The following is a 6,651-nucleotide window of genomic DNA, read 5'->3' on the forward strand; positions in this document are numbered from 1 at the left end:
AAAAAAAAAAAAAAAAAAAAAAAAAAAAAAACTAAAAGTCATAGTTTTAGACTATCTTTAAAAAGATAAGAACAAACAAGTAGAAACAATGAAAGCCTTAATCATTTCTAATTCAAGAAAATATTAAAACAGAAGAATTTAATGACGTAAAATAGAAAAAGTATAACACAATACACCTAAAGCAATTGCAAGAAAAAAAATTAAAACAAAACAAAAACAAATTAATACCAAAGTGCCAAGACCATCATTCAATGGCAGCGTGTCTTTTCAATAGATGGGACTGGGACAACCAGATATTCCAGTGCAAAAAAATGAAATTAGAACCCGACCACACATTATAAATGAAAGACAACTCAAACTGGATCAAACACCTACATATAACACCTAACCAAACTATAAAACTTAGTAGAAAACAAAGGCAAATCTTGATGACCTTGGATTGAGCAATAGTTCCTACACATAATACCAAAAGTTTAAGCAACAAAAGTAGGCATAAAATAGACTTCAGCACAATTAAAAACATCCTTCAACAAAATTTTACATAAAATCAAGCCTGTCATATACTCATATTAGTCCTATTCTTTTTCTTGGTCCTTATATACAGCCAGAATACAAAGGAGGGATAAGATTTGAGTAAATAAATACAACTTTTCCAAAAGGCAATGCGGTAACATGTTTCAAAGTTTTAAATAAGTCTATCAGTTGGCAGATAATATACTCAGGAATTTATCTGAAAGAGAGACATTTCAATGTACAACTACAACAGTCACTGTAACATTGATTAAAATGTTGTCTTAATGGAATCAAAGTAAATACTTAGCATGAAGGGTCAAATATAAGTACTGGCCTGTGGTATGCTGATAAATATTTAACAACTAGCTCTCCAAGGGGCTGGGGGAGCCTTAATTTGTAGTTTTTGCCATTTATATGGCAGTATAAATATTCCTACCATGGCTAATTTCAAACTGCCAAAGTAAAGTCACTAAATGTAGAGCTGAAAAAGAAACATACACAGTTGGCTTTTATAAGCTAGTACAAGCTAGTTACATACAGCATACCTTGTAAGATTCAAAATACACTGGAGGCTGGGTATTCCAAATACACTTGTAGTTCAGCGCACTTGCCTAGCATGTGTGAACTCTTAGGTTCAATCTCCAGCATTACAAAAAATAAAAATAGTAGAACACCAAAATGCCAAAAGTATGATGAAAAAGATTATTTGATATTATCATAGCAAGATATCCACTATATTACTAGATGCAAAAAGTCAATTACATTTGCATCTCTTGAATGACCAGTGATGTTGAACATTTTTTTCATATATTTATTTTCTGTCTGTACTTCACCTGAGAAGTGTCTACTCATCTTACATACTCATTTTTGGAATGGGTCTTTATATTTGGGGGTTTTTTTAGTTCTTTATATATTTTAGATATCAGTTATTTAAGCAACAGCTGGCAAAATTTTTTTCCCACTCTGTAGGTTGTCTCTTCACTCTACTGATGATTTCTTTTGCTGTGCAAAAGCTTTTTAATGAGATCCCAGATGTTAATTCTATAGTATTTCCCATGCAGTCAGAGTTTTGATCATAGTCTTTGTCTACACCCACAGTCCTACATATTCTCTCAATGCTGAGGTTCCATCTCACTCCAGAAAGAGTGGCTATTATCAAGAAATCAACCAACAATAAATGCTACCTGGAATGTGGGGGCAAAGCAACCCTTCTCCACTGTTGGTGGGTGTATACACTGGTGCAACCACTGTGGAAATCAGTGGAGCTTCCTCAAAAAACCAAAATTAGAGATTCCATTTTACTCAGCTATTGCCCCCCTTCTTGGTATCTTCCCAGAAGAATTTAACCACAGCAATATATGCATACCCATGTTTACAGAAGCACAGTTTGTAATAACTACATCTTGTAAACAGCCCAAATGCCCATCAACTGATGAATGGATAAAGAAGATGTGATTTTTTTAATGCAATGGAGTACTACTCTGCCATAAAGATGGATAAGGAGACATTTCTAAGTAAATGGATGCACCTTAAGACCATACTTTTCTTTGGTGCCAGGGATCAAACTCGGGACCTTGCACTTGCAAGGCAGGCGGCGGAACCACTGAGCTACATCTCCAGCCCACTTAAATCATACTCTTAAAGAGAAATAAGTCAGACCATTGTTTCTCTAGTGTGAGAAACCTGAAGTATAAATAAGGACCAAAATGTATAATAGATATTATGAAATAGGAAGAAAATGTTCACATGGGAAGGGGACCCAGGCAAGGGGAGTGAGAAAAGAAGGGAAAAAATAAAATGAGAAAAGAAAAAAAAATGGAAACAAAGCTTTTGTAAATAAGGACGGAAAGGTGGATTGAGATGAGGGTAGGGGGATGGGAAAAAAAGAATCAACATACATTATGTACAGGTACAAATTCCATACAATGAACGTGATCCTTCTGTATATCTAAAACATACCACCAGCAAACTTAATTAATTAAAAAGTCAATTACAAAATAGCTTATGTTATATAATGTGACAGTATAAACTGGTATATGCATTTCATTTTCATTTTCAAAGAAGAATCACACAATAGCGATATATAACACTACATTCAATCTAGTTTTGTCTGCAACACTGGTAGTAAATCTGGCTTTTGGGGGAGTCTGTAAAGCAGATTAAGATTTTTATTTTAAAATTAAACAGCAAAAAATCAACAGATTTGGCTGTATACTAGAAACTTCTCTATTAGATAATACAAAAAAAGAAAAATGAAAACAGATTGGGGTTAACTGCAGTAAATGTGACAAAAAGCCAATTTCATTTGTATGTTTAGAGCCCACAAATAGGCAAAAGAAATAGACAACTCACAAAGAAATTCAACTAAAAACAAACATATGGGAAAAAGATCATTCTCGCTAATGATCAAATAAATGCAAATTCTAAAATTACGTACCTTTTTTTCCTAGTAACTTATTGATGCTCTCATAATATTGCTCATAATGATGCAAAATGTATAATATCATTTAAGAATATGTATTGGATGTATTCAATCAAGTCATAAAGTCTTTCATATCCTCTGACCTAGAAATAGGTTTTTATGAATCTATTCTAACAAAATTGTGTTTGTATTTTAAAAAGCTATCCACAAGAAATTCAGAGCATTATTTTAGAAACAGAAACAGAGAAAATCCTAAACATTAATAAGGACGGGAGGAAAGGAGGGAGGGGTTGCACTCCAGCTACACCAAAGGATCTCAAATTTGAGCGTCACCTAGACAATTTAGGGAGATGCTGTCTCAAAAATAAAAGAGTGACGGGAAAAGTGCTCAGTGCTCCCTGGCTTAATCCCCAGTACAGCAAAAATAAACACACAAAATTTCAAAAGTTAAAAAGCTGGGGGACAAACTGAGCAAATATGTTAGGCTACCAGCCATTTCAAATGTTAATATGAAGTACATACAGGAAACATTTGCAACACAGTGTTAAATTATTCAGAATGACTATGCCTAAGCAAGAAACAGGGAAAATGAAACTAGAAAGGAACTGCATATAGAAAAAGATCGTGGTTCTTAAGCTAAATGGGCACATTTTAGATAAATTTACAAATAAATATTTAAACTTTTTCCAATTGTGCACAACTACTACATTATTATAAAGTTTTTAAATCTTTGAAAAATAAGACATAAAAATAAATAGTGAAGTGGGCTGTCATTCTTTTAAAGATGAACATGAAAATAATATAGTGTATTTCTTAAGAATATAAGAAAGGCCAGGCTAGGGCTGGGGATTTAGCACAGTGGTTCTGGCACCTGCCTCGCAAATTCAAGTACCCAAATTCGAGCCCCCGTAACAAAAAAAGTGAACCCCAATACCCCAAAAAAAAAAGAAAGAAAGAAAAGCCAGGCTTGTTGGCACATACCTGCAATCCTAGCACTTGGGAGGCTGAGGCAGGAGGACTGCCGGGAGTTGGGAGGCCAGCCTGAACTAATACCAAGACTCTATCTCAAAAAACAAAAAACAAACAAACAAAAAGAATGAAAGAAAATTCTCAAGTGGAAAAAATAAACATTTCTTCCTGACTCAAACTTGACTTAAACAGACCCAGCAGTTTTCTCATTATTAAACTTTTTTCAGTATTTTAGAAACAACCATACCATATCATACTAGAGGACATATATCTCAAGTGGTCTTCTTTATTTCATTCTAAAAAGAGAATAAAATACAATATAAATTTAGCTAGAGCACAATGCTTGAAGATACAAAGATATATAAATTAAAGAAGAATATTTCTACTGTTACTAGAAAAAAAGTTAATCATTGCATGACTTCATGATTCAGGACTAGGTAGACACAATGCATCAATTAATTCTGGAAAGCATATATTGTAATGTGAGTATGGGTTCCCAGACGAGACTCCAGGGATTTAGGAAAAACTCTAAAGAGAATGTTTATTCCCATAATAAACATGCCTAGAGTAGAAAGCCCTTCAGAAAATGTGTTTCTCAAAGCACAAAGCTGATGATTTTCATGAAAATATATTTTAAGTCAAGATTTCCCTAAAGAGATAAGAACGAAGTCCTACATTTCCTGTTAAAAACATACCTCTTTAACAAAACTGTATGGAAAAGGAAATACAAATTGTTTATTAGAAGTCTATTAAACAACATATAAGTATCTTTTCTCATGGGAAATTGTGGAGCGGGTAAAGGGAGGGCAGGGGTATAGGGAAAAAATGAGAACCAAGACCTGTCATGTAAAGGTACAAGATCCCAGTAATGAATGTAACTGTACTGTATACCTAAAATGTACCAATAAACTCAATAAGATTTAAAAAAGAGAGAGAGAAGAAAAATTCATGGGATTCATTGATGTAAGAGGTGATATGTGCCTGAAACTGTCCAGACATTTCTAACGTGGTTTAGAAAACTCTGTAAATAACGCAAGGTATAACATGAGAAACTAGAATTTCAGAAGGGATCAATCCTTCAACATGGCAAGATCCCGCCATCTTCACAGTCCATGTCAGAGCCAAGCCTGTGTACAGCACTTTGTTCATTCTTGGTCCATCCGGAAATGACTAGAAACTAATTTCAAGTATCTTTTTGTTTCAGCACTCCCTAGTTCTCTCAAATTATTCAAAATTATTCAGATTTTTCAAAATGTATCTGCCCACATTTAGAGTCAAGAAATCCTCTAAGTTGATATCATGGACAAATGTAGCTCCATTTTGAGTGCTAGTTATAATTAGAAACATATTATGAATAGTGCGTGAAAGTACACAGCTAGAATCCAACAATATAGAAGGCCAAGGCAGAAGACTGAAAGTTCAAGTCCAGCCTGGGCAACTGAGCAACTTAGCAAAACTCTGTCTCAAAAAATTTTAATAAAATAAGAAAAGAGCTGGAGATGTAGCTCAGCATAGAAGTTCTGAGGTCAGTCCTCAGTAGTGAAAACAAAAAACAAACAATACATATTATAGATGTTTTCTAAAAATCAGAAAAAAAATGGGCTGGAGTGTAGCTCCGCAGTGAAGTGTGGAGTGGGTTACACAAGGCAAAGGATTTAATTCCCAGTAAAAAAAAAAACATACTTGTGCTCATATACACACTAATGTATATGTAGATGTAGATGTAGATAGGAAAATCATTTATTTCTACAGGACATACCTTCTTCTGAGCATGAATCTACCTGGCAAAACCATCTCAGGATACTGCTGACCTACTTATTGCCTTGAGTAACTGAAAGTCGTTCTCCTGCAGGTGAAGCAAGCCAGGTGAAAATTTCCTGGACAGGGATGTCTCAAGAGATGTTCTCACATCTACCACCTGATAAGCAGAGTTCTCAAGACAAAAACAGATGCATTTCTAGCTGACAGGGATGAGGGGATGTAAAACACGGAGGAGCCATAATACACATTTTCTTGTTAATATGTGAATGGTTCTTTTCAGGACTCTGCTCTACATCAGCACTGAGCTTCATCTACCTTTTCTGCGGGAGAGCACCTGCAATACAAACTCCTCCCCACTGCTCATCTCCCAGCCCACCATCGGGGAGAGGAAGGGCACAATGGATGTGACAATGAGGAAGAAGATATGCAGGCAGGTGGTGAAGCCAGCAGTGGAACCGCACTGCCTGGTTCTTTCTGACATAAGACTGCAAGCAGAGGCGCACACACCTCTCCTTTGGTCTCCTTTCTTCCCTCTAGAGGCTGATGAGGATGCAAATACACTACCTCTGTCAGCAGTCATACTCTCACCCTTTTAACCCCCACAGACCCCCCACTACCCTCTGTTACCCTGTGACTGCTCTGCGTTTCCTAGGCACCTGTCCAACTCCAAATGTGAGGTCAAGGTAAGGAAATCTGATGCTGTAAGCTAAGAGGCAGCGGGCCAGGAAGAATGGAGGGGCCCAAGAATACCAGCTGCCCCTGGTCCATCCAAGAGAATTAGGCTCCAGTTACAGCATTTCTCTAACCTTCAGGTGAGTACAGCTGCTTCTTCTTTGGCCACAGCCCTTTCTGAGATGCAAGAGACACAAGAAGTTGTTTTTTTTCTTTCAGTGATGGACATCGAACCTAGGTTCCCATGTATGAGAGACAAGTGCTCTATGAATGAGCTATCCCCGCATCTTCAGCTTTTTTTTTTTTTTTTTTTT

Source organism: Fukomys damarensis, unplaced genomic scaffold (genome assembly GCF_012274545.1).
Source record: "Fukomys damarensis isolate Sample0158 unplaced genomic scaffold, DMR_v1.0_HiC HiC_scaffold_31, whole genome shotgun sequence".
In the NCBI taxonomy this organism is placed as follows: Eukaryota; Metazoa; Chordata; class Mammalia; order Rodentia; family Bathyergidae; genus Fukomys; species Fukomys damarensis.